Source organism: Euprymna scolopes, chromosome 42, assembly GCF_053919585.1.
Source record: "Euprymna scolopes isolate OS-2025 chromosome 42, ASM5391958v1, whole genome shotgun sequence".
NCBI classification, from domain to species: domain Eukaryota; kingdom Metazoa; phylum Mollusca; class Cephalopoda; order Sepiida; family Sepiolidae; genus Euprymna; species Euprymna scolopes.
Window position 1 is genome coordinate 1,575,001 of NC_136523.1, and position 16,664 is coordinate 1,591,664.

Consider the following 16,664-nt stretch of genomic DNA (forward strand, 5'->3'; position numbering starts at 1 on the left):
GTATATTTCTGTGGAAATATACTTTATTTCCTTATAATATATACCAATCCTTATTTAAGAAGCTCAATGTAATTACAGAGCAATATTATGAATGGACGACAGAATTATCTATTCCATAGTTCATGATGTTGACGATCTTACAATTTATTCCTTCAATTAAAAATAATTATATATATATACGTACATATACACACACATATCTATGTATCTATAAAATTTAAATTGTCTGTGTGTGTGTGTGTCTGTGTGTAATTTCCCTGCGAAACTGCTCTATAAATTTTCAGTCTTACAGACTCAAGATTTAACATTAGGGGTATTAAAATTTGGAAAACTCTCTTTAATCGGTTTTCGGCCAGATATTTGGATGTCAAGGGATCATAGTTCAATGATTTGGCCTTTGAAAACTCTACCAAACTCCTCCCCCAATTTTGGGTCTAAAAACTTTAAATTTTAGCTGTAGGTTACTTAAACATGGATCAAACGTTATGATTTGATTTGATCCTTAAAAAATAAATGGCCAGGGATCAAAATTAAAATGTTTAAAAAATTAGCCTCTTTGATCTCTACCAAATTACTCAGCCCAATTTTACATAAATGTATTCAAACATAGGGCAAGATTTTTAATCAGTTTTTGGCCGAAAATTTGGCTGCAAAGAGGTCAAAGTTCAAAAGATTTTACCCTTTCAAAGTTGAAAGAAATGCCCTTTTCAGACTACCAAACTCCTCTGCCAATTTTGGGTCTAAACACTTGGAATTTTAGATGTAGGTTACCTGGACATACGTCAAACTTTTTAATATATATATATATATATATATATATATGTACATAAAGTTGTGAGCAGTGCATAGGGCCCAAGCAAAGCTCGTATGAACTGCTAGTATATATATATATATATATATATATTTATATATATATAATTAAATTAAAACGATGAAGAATAAGTTACTTTTGGAGACGTCCCTCCATGAGGTTAATGGACTATCTGATGACGTCACTTCCTCTGGTGACGCCACTTTCGGTATCGAGTACCGGTCCCCGGAGACAGAGATTGGCACGCGGCCATGGAGGTCGTGTGCAAACGCCCTACCGTTGAGGAATTGTATTGTTCAACTCGCTTTGCTTGTAATATATGTGAATACATGTTTGTTTTTAAAAGTCATGTGCTCCTTTCGTTTATTACCATTTAACCCCATAACAGTTACATAAGGACTTTGCTAAATCATCAGGTCAATAAGGACGAAAGTGAGAGGAAAATGGAAAGAAACATTTTTACGCCATGCAATTTCAAGACTAAATGCTTCTTATCAGAAAAGAAGAATAACTAGCTTTATAACAATATATGATTATACAAGGATAACACCGACTTCAGAACATTTAGATTAGAAATGAAAAATTAAAAAAATATTGGGTGAATTAATGGAGAACATTAAAGGGTATGGGGATGAGAAATGACGGGTGTAGGTAGAGGAGGTAGTAGAGAACGAAGAATAGAGAAGAAAAGACGAAACAGGAAGTAAAATAGATAAACATATAATAAAATGGGTTGAAAGAGAGAGAGAGAGAGAGAGAGAGAGAGAGAGAGAGAGAGAGAGAGAAAAAAGAAAATTGAAGTGGAAGAAAAGACAGAAAAACTAAAAAAAAAAACCCCCAAAAAACGATAGTCCAACCAAAGTGCTTGAAAAGTAACCCAGATTTGGCAACAATATTCCAACAGAGGTTGATTTGAAAATAAATTCTAAAGCAATGAATTTTCGATAAGGTAATGCTCAATAGAAGTTCAAGTGGGAAGACAGTAGTTAAACAGGAGTCAGTTCGAAAATAAACTCCAATGGAAGGGATCTTAAGTAAGGTAATCCTCAATCGAACATCAGAGGTTATTAAATTCGAGAACGGACTACAATGTCAAATTCACAGGTCAAATACTCCTCAGACACATTCCAAGTGTCTGGAATTGATCAAGAGAGGCCCCGAAGTGTAAATGCATTGGACTTAGCCGTATGATGGAACTTATATTCCTCATCTCTCCTACATCTCACACCACACAGTGGTGTGGCTGTAGGAGAAATGACATGATAGGTTTCAAGGTCAAGTTAAAGGTTAAGGTCATATTTGGTGCAGCTCTTACAACATCCACATACTGCAAGGCTGCCCGCAAAACGGGTACCTTGAACGTATAGCAAAGTCCTGCGCGAAGCATGGGTATCTTTACTCGTGTCTTAATAATTGAGCTTGAGTTCTCTCTCTATAACCTTATAAAGGATGCACACGTATAACTTAATCTCTATTGTTCTGCTGATAAACTTATTTAAATTTTTTTTATCACTTGGTAGGGGATGTCAACCGTAGCACATTGGTATCAGGAAAACAATGTGCATATTTTCCAACGCAAAAAATGATTTAATTTTTTTTTTTAAACAAAATTTCCATCGTTGGAAATAGAAAACAATGTTTTTGATTTTAAACTACTAGTAAAACTGACATCTATATATTTCTACCCAACAAATGTCTCTTTGCATTTGCACATGAGTTTTTGTAGTGATATAATAAATAAAAAAAAAACTTCTATAGCTTTATATATCGACTATATTATAAAACGCAAATCATCTTGCAAGGGAGTTGAAACAGTATATCCGGTCTACACTTTCCGGTTTGAAAAATTTTGCGTATGCGTAATTAAATAAAACAAAACCACAACGACTTTTTTAATCGACAATTTTTTCGCGTTTAAAATATGCAAATAAAAGCAAAACTAAATCCTTTTTGCTTTTTCTTTTGTATTTTTCATTGCGAGTTGGAATCGTTTTCAAACAAAAACAAAATAAATGTTTACGATTTAATGCCTTTTATATATGCTGCAATTGACAGTATAAATACGAAAAAATTACTTTAATCAGCTTGCCCAGTCGTTGAAACAATATAAATAGGAGTGTATATAATTTTATAGAATATAAAGTTCTTATTTTTAATTTTAAACAATATAAACATATTTGTTTTTTAAAACAAATATTGTCCACACATGGTTTTGATTATGCGGGGAAAGACATTAGGGTTTTAGTGTCCCAGATTTTTAAAAGGATTTTCATTGTAAGTTGGGATGATTTTCAAACAAAAACAAAGCAAATATGTTTTATTAATGTAAAAAAACAAGACAAAACAAAAAAACTACTTGATCATTTACATAATTTAAAAAATATTTGGTATTTTTTAGGAGCTAACCCAGCGTAGTTTACCTACTAAAAAGGAATCAATATCTACTTTCTTTTGATGAATACGCTTCAACGGCATTTAAAGATAATATAAAAGAAGGTTAAAAAAAAAAAATAAAATTTTAACATTTTAGCGTGGGGGGTCATTTTCCTATATAAATTTAACATCAAAATGGGCACCCACTTCTTGGTCACGTATCGGTGATAAGACATGTAATCGTTAGCATTTTTTTCAAGTTTAGTGGCGGGATTAGGGGCAAAAAAAGGGAACGAAATGTGAGGGTCATATGTTCCAAACATTTAAAAAATACGTAAAAACACTTCAAACCGGGTTTTTATTTTTATTTTTTGCTTTGAAATATTCTAACCGCTCAATATTACTTGATTAATTATATATATTTTTACGACTGTCAAAAAGACACAAAAACTAGAGCGGCCATGTACAATGCACACTCCCTCCTTGTATTTTTTCTTTTCATCTTTTTTTCACTTTTTTTTCAACGGATTACACCCGTCTTATATATAAAAAAAAACTTTTAATTTAATCTAAAGGCAATGATGTAAAGACCTTTATTATCCAATGTATTCCGTATCGTTTCCACTGGTTGACATATTTATTTTCGCACGCACGTGCATTCAATTTTTGCGCGTTTATATATTAATTTTGTATAGTCACTTGCACTTTCGTACTTCATAAATGAATTCAAAAAGTCTAAAACTAAAATATATGTCTACAGAATTTAAATAATTTAAATAATTTAAAATAAAGTAAAAATAAAAACAGATAAATTAAAATGTCTTTGTTTGCTTCTTTTACATTAAAATGTTTTTAAATATAACTAAATGTAAAATGTTTTTAAATATAACTAAATGTAAAAGTTTTTAAATATAACTAAATGTAAAAGTTTTTAAATATAACTAAATGTAAAAGTTTTTAAATATAACTAAATGTAAAAGTTTTTAAATATAACTAAATGTAAAAGTTTTTAAACTGTAAATGCAAAAACTTAAATAATTAAATGAAAATATAACAGTTTTTTTTAAAGAATCACATTAACAAATATAACAGTTTTTTTTAAATCAAAGAATCACATTAACAACTTTCGTCGAACTTAGTTAATAAATATTACATTTCATTCTGCAATTAGCATCGCACATTTTCCATAGAATTCATTGTCAAGCCTAATATCAGCTTTTTGTTTTCTTTTAAATAAAAATTAAAATATTTTTTTTTCACAGTAATAATAATAATAATAATAATAATAATAATAATAATAATAATAATAATAATAACAAGAAGAAGAAGAGGAAGAAAAAAAAACAAACATACGATATAGTGAGCTGAAGTTGTAAAAAAGTGGGTGCTCACTGCACGCTAATATCTTAGTAAATACAGTTATCTTCCTCAGATCAGTGACGACATATCCAACAGCATCGGCTAAAGTTATCGCCGTTAATTTGTGATAAGTGCTTTCGTTAAGAGTCGCCCTTATTTGTTTACAAAGACATTCGCTGGAAGTGGCGTCAGACAAACTTTAAGGTTCGGATGACCAACACTGTATATGATATAGCTTTTTTTAAGCAAATGTAAAAATACAAGTTTTGTTAAATTTTCACTTGGTTTCCACCTTAACATTTTCCTTTAAAATGACGACTTTCTGGGTTTTCGGATATGCTGAAAGCGAATATCGCATTTACGTTTTCCGCAAATAAGTTGTTTTCGGGCTATTAAGCAATGTAATTGTTCATGTGAAAAATGGTGACCATTGTTGTACGCGCAATTGCCCATATTTTTACCATAATAAATATACTCATTATTCCATAGCTAGCCATAACATATATTGACCCAACGGGTTGCTTGTAGTCATATATATATATATATATATATATATATATATATATATATATATATATATATATATATATATATATATATATATATAGGCGTGACTCAGAGCCTAAGGAATGGGGGTGGAGAGTTGTATGTTTTGGTTTCGATCTAACTGATTGCACACAAGTCATATGTGTATTTATTTTAGTTTTGATCTCACAATAAGTATTAGGTTCAATATAATAATCGAGAGAATATTGTCTCTATAATAATAATATGCATGAATTAAAATATTATATTTAAGCGTACTTTATAACCGGGCAACGCCGGGCGTCTAGCTAATATATATATAAATATGTGACGACGGATTTGCATTATTTGAACCGCATCAGATTATTCATTTTAACCACATCATATTGGAATATTACCAAACTTCATGATTGTGAATTTGGATTGATTGAAATTTCGAATAAGTATATATATATATATATATTAAAAAACAAAACAAAAACAAAACAAAACAAAACAACAAAAAGTTTTTTTCGCTTCTTACAAAAAGATTTCAGTTCACTCTGGAATTACCATTTTCAGATTGTTTTTCATTTTTATTCATTTTTATAAACATTTTACAAATATTTTTTGCATTTTATGACCACTGTTATACAATGACTAGCGGGGGTACCCGGCGTTTCCCGAGTGTTTGTTTCCGGGACGGGGGGGAGTTTTAAGAAATGCTATGGTAGGTAAGTAGGAAGGATCAAACCCGGAGTCATGAGTAAAAGTAGGAAAATAAAGTGTGAAAAAAAAAAACAAAAAAACATCTGCAACGTTAACAGTTCGGCCACCAAGAAAAGTCCATTCCATATTATATTTGCATGAAATATCTTGATTTTTAATCCTATTAATGTCAAAATCAGACGTGAAAAAATGAGTTCATTTTATTTTTATAGAAGAATAGAAGAAGAAGAATAGAAGAGAAGAAGATAAAACCAACGAATTTTTAGATTTGCTATTTGTATAGATTTTTACTAACATATTCCCTCTGAACAGAAGAAGTTAGCATTCTATGAAACCCCGCGAAATACGGTACACTAGCAAAAAATAAATCTTGGTTTACGGGTTCTACTTCTACCTGTCGTGGTATTGAGCGTTTTTCTTTTGGTTGGGATTTAATTATTTATGTTACATTGAAGTTTACATTTTTTTTTTTAGTCTAGTAAACTTTTCTCATCTACCTCCTGATTCGAATTATATATATATAGTAATTTATAAAATATATATGGCGATTAAGCTACACTGAATATTCTGCGTTTCATCCAACTATAGGATTCGTCAGGCTTATGCGCGAATTCTGTCGTTGCTTCTTGTTTTTATATATGTTGAGGATTTCTAGTTGGCCAATCAGCTTTCTAGTATCCACCGCGCCCCTCCCTCTCAGCCAATGGGCATGCATTTTATTCGCGCATAAGCCTGACGAATCCTATAGTTGGATGAAACGCAGAATATTCAGTGTAGCTTAATCGCCATATATATTTTATAAATTACTAACTAGCTCTACCTACGTATTGAGCACTTTTGAAGTAAATACTTAAAGTTTACGCATAAATCTATACTTTCGTATATTAAATTTATGTGAATAAATGAAGTAGTTATATATATATATATATTATTATTATTATACTGTTGGTAGAATTTTTCAGTAACTCATAACAACAACACAATATGTCATTCCAAAGAGTGCTCAATGCATGAAACAGAGCAATATATTAATATATATGAAACAGAGAAATATATTAATATATATAATCTTTTTAGAATGGTTCAACCCTGTAAAGTTGACTTTAATATAAAGGGATGCTCTTTATTGAAAGTTTCGTGGATGGATTTTGGCCTGATGAGGTGATTTTCCCTGCTAGGGGTCATTGAAACACGTTTGCTAATGTGTAGCCAATAGCTCTCCAACAATCTATCTATATATATATAAAGCTGAATGTGTGTGTGTGTCTGGTCACGAATGGGCTCCTATATGGTTGACTATTTTAAAAAACTGATTACATATAATGATAGAAGATGTATCGAGACACATGAATGGGTATGTTTGATTTGGCAGAACGGTGATTCATTAAAATTGTGGGGTCTGCGTTCGCGCCTGGTCCACAAAGTATGGAAATAAAAAATTTAAAAATTAAAAAAAAAAAAAAGCTTACAAGTGTTTTTGATATAGATGTACATAAGAATACTTTGATAAGTATGTTTGAACTTAAATAGGGATGGTATAATAAAACTGTGGGGTCTGCGTTCGCGCCTGGCCTCCACAGAATGGAAATAGGCACAAACTTTAATAAAGACTTTTCATATCTATGTGCGTAAGTATACTTTGATAATTATGTTTCAGCTTGAAGAAATATGGTATAATAAAATTATGGGGTGTTCGTTCGCGCCTGACCTCCATAGAATGGAAATATGTCACAAAGTTTAACAAGGTTTTTTTAATATAGATCCACAGAATATTGTGATAAGTGTTTCAGTGTGAACAGATGGGTTTATCTATTTTATTTTTACTTTCATCATATTTTGCTTTGGTTTTGATACCCCCAAATTTGAAGCTATCTCTTTACAGCCCTTCCTTTTCATAACCTATCATACTTTAATAAATCAGAGTCCATTTTCTGTAGGCAGTTTTTGAACCCAGTCAACGACGGGTACTTTTGCTAGTATATATATATATATATATATATATATATATATATATATATATATATATATAGTAAGTTATAAAATAAATATATATTCCATATATATTTTATAACTTACTACCTAGCTCTACCTACGTATTGAGCACTGCTGAAGTAAATACTTAAAGTATACGCATAAATTTATACTTTCGTATATTTATTTATGTGATTAAATTAAGTAATCATATATATATATATATATATATACACACATATATATACACACACACATATATATATACACGCACACATACACATATATTTATATATTAGTCACATTATTGAAAAAGCATTGAAATATAACCGCTTTTACCAAGTGAGTAATTTCATAGTTTTCTTCTCCAGAAGATTCCATTTACTATTTGTGAATCATGTCAACGTATAAAAATAGTTCATAGCAAATTAAGTTTTTTTCTCTATATTCATTTGCAACTATTTTGTCGAATGTAAAGTACCGACTCAAAAGAAAAAGAAACGAAAAAGAGAACACAAAGGTTGAAAGTAATAATAAAAAAAAATCCACCCGGTTCTCACAAAAACCCCTTTGTAAACGATCACCTGCCCAGGTGTTCACAGGATTGACTTCTTTAAACGATGATTATATGAAGTTGTAACTGAATGGCTGAGTTGACGACGATGCACTATTTACATAGTAGATATATAATCATTTGTATGCCGAGAACACATTATATAAGACATCACAACTTGTTTCTTTAGTGTCCACATTACCACATGTCAACTATTTTTACGCCATAAAAAATTAACAAAAATATGGATCGACCATAGTCGGGGGAAACTTTTTAATTTGTTATCACACCGAAATGTAGAGAATAATTGAATGGTGCTATATATATATATATATATATATATATATATATATATATATATATATATATATATATATATATATATATATATAATTTATTTTTTTATTTTTAAAACATAAATATATATATGTGTGTGTGTGCTCTTGTACTAGAGATTTCACCTTAAATGCCACACAATTATGCACAATATAGAAAATATACATAAATAGAACTGAACGTAATAGTTGAATGAAACCTAATGTCTAATAAGAAACTTTAAAAATGATTAATTAATGAAACTTCGTTTTTCGAAGGAATATGCAAATTAGTTTACAGTTATGAAGTCGCTCCTATATTCATGACTGAGTATATTAAGAAGTTCGTTTATATAATTTTTAAAAAGAAAAAGTAGCCTTTCAATATCAATGTCATTGTGAAAAAACCTCAACTTTATATATATACTAGCATTTCAGCCCCGCGTTGCCCGGGTGTTTGGAGGTGTATGCTGAGCAAAAAAAAAAAAGAGTAAATTTTTTTTATTTGACCCCTATTATGACCCCTTAAAATTTATAGTTTCGGGCTCAAATCACTTTATTAAATTAGATCCAGGTTCAAGGAACCTATATCTAAAATTTCAAGTGTCTAGACCCAAAATTGTCGGAGGAGTTTGGTAGAGTTCTTAAAGGTCAAATCGTTGAAATTTGACCCCTTAACAGCCAAATTTCTGGCTGACACCCGTCACATCGATTTTCCCAAATCTCAGTACCCGGTATTTCAAATTTCGAGTCTATAGACTAAAAATTGACAGAGTTATTGCGTAGGAAAATGTACACAGACAGACAGACAGACAGACAGACAGACAGACAGACACGTTCACTTTTATAGATATATAGATAGATAGACAGATATATGAAACAAAAATATATACGTATACATAAATATATATGGAAACGATTTTGTGTTCATTGTAAGCTTTTTACGCAAATATTTCGCAAGTATAAATCATGTAGAATATCTGCATGAATATAATTACCCGTAATAGTTAACTAAAGGTGATCACCCTATAAGAAAACTGAAAAAACTAATAGGGAATTAATTAAAAATGAATGTTTAAAAGAATATGCAAATTAGTTAGATCTTTTGCTAATGAATGCAATTCGATAACTCATATATAAGAAAATTGTATTTTCTTTTTAAATAAATAGAAAAATAGGGTTTTTAATATGAATATCACTACACACCAAAGGAATACGAAATTATAGGTATATATGTATGTATATGCGTGTGCTACAATTTTTTCTCCTAAATGTAACACAATTATGCAGATTAGATAAAATATGAATTAATAGAACTAAGCGTAAATGCTAAATGAAACAAATCGTTCACAAAAAAAAAAACCCACAAAAATAAAAAAATGATTATTGATTTCGTTTTTCAAAGAAATATGCAAATTACCTTCACCTATGTGAGATCCATGACTGAGTATATTAAGAAGTTCATTTTAATAAATTTTAAATAGAAAAATAGGCTTTTAATGTCAATGTCAGCGCTGGAAATGTTTCAACTTATATATAAAGGAAACCTGAGAAAACTTGGGGAACAAAATTTTACTAAAAAGCAGTTTTTATTAGCCTACTATTCTTTTATCTCCACATGCAAAATACATGGACAGTTACTTGTTCTTGAGAAAGTAATATTCAGTGCCCATAAAAAGTTAACCGTCCAGCTTAAAAGATGAACTGAAATTCATTCAGCATTCATTTATTTAAATATTTTTTTCCGTATATATTATTTATTATACTTTGTTTTTTTTTATTTATTCCTTTTATCATTATTATTTATGTTGTTGATGGGTGATATATGCGGATGGCGGGTAATAGCCAGAAACACGTTGACATGGATATATTTTATGTAAGCAAAAATAGTAAAAAGACATTTAAATAAAATAGTTAAATATTTTACAAATAATAATAAAAGTAAATAAAATAGCCCCCATCACAAAAACGGCGAAAAAAAAAAAACAAAAAAAAAAACAAAAAACAAAAAAACAAAATAAACAAAAAAAAATAAAAAAAAAACAAAAAACAAAAAAACAAAAAAAACAAAAAAAACAAACAAAAAAAAAACAAAAAAAAACAAAACAAAAAAAAAATAAAAAACAAAAACAAAGCGAAAATTAAATACAAAATAAGCAACTGCCTATATACCGTTAAAAATAACAATAGGTTACACATTTAAAACCGATAAAAATCGTGCCTGAAATCTGACAAGACTTTGTGACTCATTGGTAAAACGCCCGATTTCCGATAGTGTAGTCGTGAGTTCGATTCTTGTTGATGGGTGAGTAATACCCCCAAACACGTGCCTATGGATAAAATGTATGCATGTAAAAATATAAAAAAAATATATAAATAAGAGAGTTGAATATTTAATAACTAGCGGGGGTACCCGGCGTTGCCCGAGTGTTTGTTTCCGGGACGGGGGGGGGGAGTTTAAAAAAATGTTATGGTAGGTAAGTAGGAAGGATCAAACCCGGAATCATGAGTAAAAGTAGGAAAATAAAGTGTGAAAAAAAAACAAACAAACAAAAAAAAAACATCTGCAACGTTAACAGTTCGACCACCAAGAAAAGTCCATTCCAGTTGTTTACGAAAACAAAAAACAAAAAAAAAAACCGACTACGGTAGGTCGGCGCGAACGTGAAAATATAATATGAATTGTCCAGCACGCTAACCACTACGCCACAGAGCACTGCAGCTTAGTTTAGTGATTTTAAATAACTTCACATGAAAGAACTACGAAGCCAAACCGGTGTTCTCTTCTCAACTGTTCCTTGTGAACGATCCCCAAACGGTGTTAAGTGGTGGCAGGGGGAGGAGGAATTTATTAGAGAGAAAATATGCAACAGAATAAATACGAAAAAAAAAAACCCGTCGGTTTGGCCACACTTCGACAACAAACATTTGTTAAAAAATTACGCACAAAATCAGTTGATATGGCAACCATTTCAAACTGCTAAATTGCTGCTCATAGGCAACGAACGTTTAAACACCGAAAAAATGTGATCGCACAAGACAATTATACCTATACAATGTTTTTGTTTTAGTGCTGATTAAGATGGATATTATGTTTTACTGCATCGTAGTTAGAAAAGAATAGAGAGAGAGAGAGAGAAAGAGAGAGAGAGAGAGAGAGAGAGAGAGAGAGAGAGAGAGAGAGAGAGAGAAATGTATATATATTTTTGTGGTAGTAAACCTTAAACTTTGTGTGTAAAGTAACGCTCCTCGTATATATATATATATATATATATATATATATGAACGTGTGTGTGTGTATGTGTATATGTGTGTGTGTGTGTGTTGTCTGGTCACGAATAGGCTCCTATATGGTTGACTATTTTAAAAAACTGATTACATATAATGATAGAAGATGTATTGAGGATCAGGAATGGGTATGTTTGATCTCGCAGAACGGTGGTTCATAAAAATTGTGAGGTCTGCGCCCAAAGTTTGGAAAAAAAAAATGAAAAAAAAAATGTTTACAAGGTTTTTGATATAGATGTACATAAGAATACTTTGATAAGTATCTTTCAACTTACTTGATGATATAATAAAATTTTGGAGTCTGCGATCGAGCCTGTACTCCATAGGAATATGGCACAAACGTTAACAAATACTTTTCATATCTATTTTCGTAAGTATACTTTGATAATTATGTTTCAGCTTGAAGAAATATGGTATAATAAAATTATTGGGTGTTCGTTCGCGCCTGACCTCCATCGAATGTAAATATGTCACAGAGTTTAACAAGTTTTTTTTTTTTAAAGGGGTGAGGGCCCACAATAACACCTTTACTTTAATCTTAATTGACTTTAGCTTTTATTTATTTTTTTGAGTTGAATCATATTGTGTCGAATAAATTCACCTCATGAATTCACGTTTTTATTAAAGTGAAAGCCCCCCGACAAAAAAATTCAGAACTTTAGACAGTTCTCGACACAAATTTTACATAACTCTATTTTTATCTTTCTCCACTTGCACGTGGCACTCTTTCGAAAATAGATAAATAATAAAAAATAAGAGCGTTACTTGTTATCGTGTCAAAAGAAGGGAAAATCCCGCTCACGTGATTACGTGTATTTTTAAAAACATTTACATAACTTTTTATTTTTATTTATACATCTGTTTAAGCTTTTTGTCAGTGTACTAGAAGGAATTCAGTTGATTACAACCCTTTTCTGCGTGTTCGTTACATTACAATAGTACAACCCTGATTCCGACGGCGTAATACTACACTGTTCAATACTGTAAAACTGAAACGAAGCTGTTCTGTTGAAAAGGGCATCATTTTCTTCTTATTCATATTTATATCGATTCTTTGCTTTAAAAAACTAAAGTAATTACGTGTTTACTTTTTTAATATCCCATTTTGTTGTTTTGGATTATTTTATTAAAGTAAGTAAAACTTCATTATTTTTCAAAACTATTTTTGTTTCTTTGTTTTTCGATATTTCGTCGATATTATTTAGCAAGAGTGTTTAGCAGAAAAGCCAAAAAACGTCTACCCGAAAAATAAATATACAAGAAATAGATGTTACCATAGTCAATAAAAGTTCAGTTCATGTTTTTTTTTTGTTTTGAAATAATTTTTAATGCTCTTTACTTGAAATAATTTCAGCGAACCGAAATTAAAACAAAATTTGAGGCGATAACTACTTAAATGAATTTTTATGTAAACTACACATGACATAATCGAATATTCCTCAAGCACAAAATAACGGAAAACATTAAAATATGTTTATAAATATTCCTTAAGTTGGCGGAACTCTCTTAAATTGTTAACATAGAATGCTCAGGTGCCCCTCCTTCAAACTGAAAACTGGGCTCTCCATTTCAAAGTCGCTGCCATTTTGATTTTTTAAAAACTACTTAAAAATACAAACCAATGAACTTTTCTACCATAAAAGTAACTTTTATTGACTATGGTAATATTTATTTCTTGTATATATATATATATATATATATATATATATATATATATATATATATATATATATATATATATATATATATATATATTTAAAGGAGATTAGAACAATAGTCTAAAGAGCAGAGTGTATTTTAATGTAATAGTGAAATTACTAGTTTAATTAAAATACAGGAAAGAAAAAGTGCTCGTTGTAATTTAGATATATAATAAGCTATAATTATCAATCACATTACTAAATATATATATATATATATATATATATATATATATATATATATATATAACATTTTCTCTTTGTAAGGAAACATCATTTTGTTGGTCACTCTTGGCTAAGAATGGAAACAAAGTTGATATAAAAAAATATATTTTCGCGACGATTATCTTTACTTTCATCATATTTTGCTTAGGTTAAAATTCTTGAGTATCAAAACTTATCTCTTTACAACGTCTTCCTTTTCATAACCTATCATACTTTCATCAATCACAGTCGATTTTCTGTAAGCTGTTTTTGAACCCAGTCAACGACGCGTACTTCTGCTAATATATATATATATATACATATATATATATATATATATATATATATATATATATATAAAATAAAAAGGAACAAACCGTATTATGTGTTCATCAACGTTTCGTCTTTATTTCGAGACTTCCTCTGGATGAAATAAAGACGAAACGTTGATGAACACATAATACGGTTTGTTCCTTTTTATTTTCTCTATTTTGTCGGAATACTATTTCCATTATTTTCATCATATATATATATATATATATATATATATATATATATATATATATATATATATATATATAAGGGTTGCGCCCCAAAACAGAAATTACCTCTTCCTCTGAACAACGATCGAAAAATACTTTAAGTCCCTCTCCTTGGGTAGATCACTGTCGTAAATAATTTCACCCGTTATTGTGTAACCTAAGACGTAGCTCATTGTAAATAAACAAACAAATCGAAGTAAAAGCGGCTATCAAATGCTTATATAAGCATTTGGTGATATCGATCCGACGGACTAGAGAGTAGAACTGCCGACTATCATTTAGATTGTTATAGGTTCGATCTCTGGTTCGCGATGGATGCTATACTAAACTGAAGAGAAGCAGAATTACCGGCATTATTGGCATTTCCCCTGCACCCCCACCCCTTACATGGCATCATGTGACGTCATACATGACGTCATATAATATGATGTCATGTGGCGTCATAACATATTATATATGGTATGATATCATTGGGATTAGACAAACAATCAAACAAACAGGATAACAGATTTATTATAAATTTATATATATGTTAAGAGAGAGAGAGAGAGAGGGCGAGAAAGAGAGAGGGCGAGAAAGAGAGAGAGAGAGAGAGAGAGAGAGAGAGAGAGAGAGATAGAGAGAGAGAGACGAATTTTGAATGTCTCTTATTTTTGAACAGACTTTCGAACTAACATTTTCTTGATTCACACACTCTAATCTGAAGGCCAAGGGTGGCACTAACGGGCCACATTCTTTCTAACATAAACGTGTAGACTCAACGTAAGTCTGACCATTCGTCGGTCGAAGCCGCTTATGTCGATGCGTAGACGCATTAAAAACAAAAGAAAAAAAAAAAAAAACGAGAAAGTAATAAAGAAAGAAAAGTTCACCACAAGATAGACACGCCCCGTTGTAACAAAACGTTCTTTGTTGAGAATTTCCTGCTCAGGTGTGTTAACGAATACCATAAAATGGTTATTAAATGAAGTCACAACGAAATTGTTAATCGTATGAAGATTCACTGTTTACATTAGCGGATAGTGATGGACGCCTTTTAAGTACTATACCGTTTTTTTTTCACACACAATTTATAAACAACACTTACACCTATATAGGCCAGCATTTTTTTTATCTATGCTTCTATATACGTTGATCTATCCATTTATCCTTTCCTCTTATCTATCTCTCTTCTTTACTATATATATATATATATATATATATATATATATATATATATATATATATATATAAAAGTGAACGTGTCTGTCTGTCTGTCTGTGTGTTTGTGTGTCTGTGTACATTTTCCTACGCAATAACTCTGTCAATTTTTAGTCTATAGACTCGAAATTTGAAATACCGGGTACTGAGATTTGGGAAAATCGATGTGACGGGTGTCAGCCAGAAATTTGGCTGTTAAGGGGTCAAATTTCAACGATCTGACCTTTAAGAACTCTACCAAACTCCTCCGACAATTTTGGGTCTAGACACTTGAAATTTTAGATATAGGTTCCTGGAACATGGATCTAACTTAATAAAGTGATTTGCGCCCGAAACTATAAATTTTAAGGGGTCATAATAGGGGTCAAAGTTTTCAAAAATTAACCATTTTTTTGTTTTTTTTGTTTTTTTGCACAGCATACACCTCCAAACACCCGAGCAACGCCGGGCACCCCTGCTAGTATATATATATATATATATATATAAAAGTCACTTTGTGTGTGTGTGTGTGTGAGTTATTTCCTCATATGTTCCCAAACGACTGAGCTTATCTTTTGCAAATTTCACACAAAGCTAATTTATATGTCTGGCAGTGTTCTTAGATATGTTTTGTACAGAAACTCATCCGATAAATATTGAAAATTGAAAAATTCCGATCCCAAAGATAGTTTTTTTTTTCATAGATAAAAAGAATAATTTTATTGGGGAATTTTTATACATTACACCGACAAGGAAAATAATAACATTTTAGCAATGATTTCCTCTTAAGGAAAAGAATTATTGACGTCTGGAGATATGGCTCAGTTGTAGAGCATTCAACTACTGTCGATTTATCCCGTGTTCAAGCCTGGGTGTAACTCACCGGAGAATTTCATTTTTCAATTTACAATAAAAGAAGAGGTACCATTTTAAATCGCCGCAAATCATTTCTTAGTTTGCATATTTTTAAACTAAACATTAATCAGAAGTGACTTTTCCAGAGCATTCATCGTCAAGATAAAATATTAGTTGACGTCAAAAAAAACAAAAAAAAACACACACAAACGGAATTTGATGAACGACATTATTATTATTATTATTATTATTATTATTATTATTGTTGTTGTTGTTGTTGTT